The sequence below is a fragment of the Parasteatoda tepidariorum genome, chromosome 2 (assembly GCF_043381705.1).
Source record: "Parasteatoda tepidariorum isolate YZ-2023 chromosome 2, CAS_Ptep_4.0, whole genome shotgun sequence".
Classification (NCBI taxonomy): domain Eukaryota; kingdom Metazoa; phylum Arthropoda; class Arachnida; order Araneae; family Theridiidae; genus Parasteatoda; species Parasteatoda tepidariorum.
In genome coordinates, this window is record NC_092205.1 from 98,677,784 (window position 1) to 98,680,457 (window position 2,674).

At 26.7% G+C, this 2,674-nt stretch overlaps 1 long non-coding RNA gene across 2 annotated transcripts in view; it reads left to right on the forward strand.

Moving 5' to 3' along the window:
- The window catches only part of LOC107445329 (uncharacterized), an 8,234-nt gene extending 7,239 nt beyond the window's left edge, over nt 1–995 (forward strand). The window contains exons 4-5 of one of the 2 annotated variants that reach the window (XR_011636269.1): nt 399–440; nt 856–906. This is a non-coding gene — a long non-coding RNA (uncharacterized lncRNA). Of the gene's footprint in view, nt 1–398; nt 441–855 lie in introns of both variants that reach the window. The other variant, XR_011636268.1, reaches the window with a different exon arrangement.
- Nucleotides 996–2,674: the final 1,679 nt, after the last annotated feature.

Sequence of the window (2,674 nt, forward strand, 5' to 3'; positions counted from 1 at the left end):
TTTTTTTTTTTTTAAATTTTATTATTTATTTATTTCTATTATATTTGCTGCCGAAGCCTTCAGCTTAGAATAATAAATTTAGAAATTTTTTTTTCAAATGCATGGAATTCAGTACAAAAAAATTTTTTTTCATTGCCATTTTATTAATTCTAAACATTTCAACAAATTTGTCACCCATGCATATTATTTCAGTGACTTTTGTAGAACGTTTCACGAAGATTGTCGCCATATTGGCGTAAAGCTTATAAATTTTAATCAAACTCGTTGCAGTATCTAGTTCTTGTGATACCGACCCATTTATTCAATTCAAAAAGTTAGCAATTTCAAACAGTTGATAGTTCTCTACATCATGCATCTCAAATTTATTTTAATGCTAATACAATTTTTTATACTTTTAGGATGAAATGGGCATGGTCTTAATAGACTTCATCCTAATGGCTGTGATAAGAAATCTTATTTCTTTTTAAAAGTTATGCTGCTGATCCAAAAGTGCAATTTTCTTTCCTAATATTTCGGGTAAGTACATTTTTTTTTGGGGGGGGGGATTTTCTTGTTTCTCAAAATCTATTGTATTTATATAACTTTAAGTATTGTTTTTTCTATTCACTTTATCATGTTAATAAAAATTTATCTTTAGGTTTGCAGATAAATAATTTTTATTGTGCAAAATTTTTTTTCTATTGCAATTGTTATATAAAAATAGCATTTTACTAATTTATTTAAGGAAATGCTTACAAAAAACTTAGATGTTGACTAAAAACTGGGTAGTTTTGTTAATTAAGTAACTATTCAACTGAAGCATATTGTTTAAATGTAATTTTAAAAATGTAAGCAGAAATGTAATAATTCTAAGAGGAAGTTTGGGCTTCATAGCTACTGCTTCGCATAGCTGCAAATGCACTGAGACTCAATAGTCATACAGTGGACTGATGGTCATGACACGATTCCTAATGGAACACAGAAGTCAAACATCACTGGCTGAGGTCAGCGTGCGGGTGGGTGACCTCTTTCATCTGCCCACAAAGGGACTGAGGGTGCATGGTATCGGTATCTCTAAACTGTTCTGAGTAAAGTGCTCGACTTCAGGCACAGATTATCCTACTACAGAAGTAGGGGACTCTGGAGGATCAAAAATTGTGATGGCATGTCTTTGAATCATCCTCAGGGATGTTTCCCAAATCGTCGCCAATAGTTCATACCCATTGTTCAGATCAAGTTTGATGTAAACCAACAACTGAGACTCAGGTGTTCTATATTTTAAAAAATTTAATTTTGAACTAATTATGTGTACTCATTTTATTTTTCTACCCATATATATTTTATTTTCTTGTCCAAAGTAAATTGCGTTGAAGATTATTTGTTTAGAAAAAAAAAGTTTCATTTTCTGTTGTTTAATTGCAAACATTAGTACATTTCCCTTAATTTATTTCTTGAATCATAGTTTGTTGGTTTAAAGCAAGGTCTAAAACCTAAACATTTTTTAAACAAAGTATTGGTTTTCTTATAAAAAAAATCTTTTAAATAAATTTTCCATTATTTTTGTGTGAATGTTTTCAGCTTGATTAATGAAAAAAGATTTCTCAGCTTTGTTACAATTTTGAGTTTAATTGATAATTGGAATCCACATACTTTAAATAGACCTGAATCTGCAATTTTTCAATGTAGAATTAGTTTTAACACAAAAAAAAATTATGTCAAACAATTTAATGCAAGCAAATTTTAAATAAAATCATAAGTACTCTTAAAAATGTTTAAAATAAAATGGATTGTTAGTTATTTCGTGTTCTGTTAGTTTTTCGTATCAGTTAAAAAAGCATGTAATTACTGAAAGAATTTAAAGTTTTTCAAACTTTATTTTTACATACTTGTTAAAGATACATGTTTGCTGCAGTGAAACATATAAACATGAATGAAGTACTTTTCTAAATCATATTTTTACAGTTTAATTTACGAATTATTTTCTATCACTTTGGTGAACAAATTTGTATTGTATATATGCAGTATGCTCCTATTTATTATTGTAATATTCTAAATTACTATTTATATGCTTTATTCAAAAAAAGTTTAAAAATATTTTAAAATATTTAAAAAAATATTTTTTTCTTTAAACTACAATATAACAATAAGAACATTGTTACATTTCAAGCTCTGTATATTAAATTTTAAAAAAATTAATTTATTTTTTGTGTTTTAGAACCATTAAGACTAAAATATAATATACTTTTACAATTTTAATGTTTGTAATTATGTAGCCCATTTATTAATTTTACTCTTTACATCATTCTAATTATATTTTTTCATTGAAATATTACTTTGTCTTCTCTCTCCCATGGTCCTGCATTTAAAAATTTGTTTTGATTCAAAAAAAAGTTTCTCTTTCTTTCATTCTTTCATACATTTTCACCTCAATTACATTGATTTCACATTGCCTCGATCACATTGTTTCAAAGTAGCCAGGTTGTATAATTTTTTTTTAACTGTATCAGTTCATAAAAGCATGTCTAAGCAATAACAAAAATAAATTATCTATAGACGGCTGTTATAACTGTAAACTTACACTCTGAGTAATTTGTTTTATGTGTTTTATTAATATTCATATATAGAATTTTCATTATAGGTAAAAAAAAATTGTTGCTTTAGGGGTCGCAGTACTCTTGCAACATTTTTTTAAAAT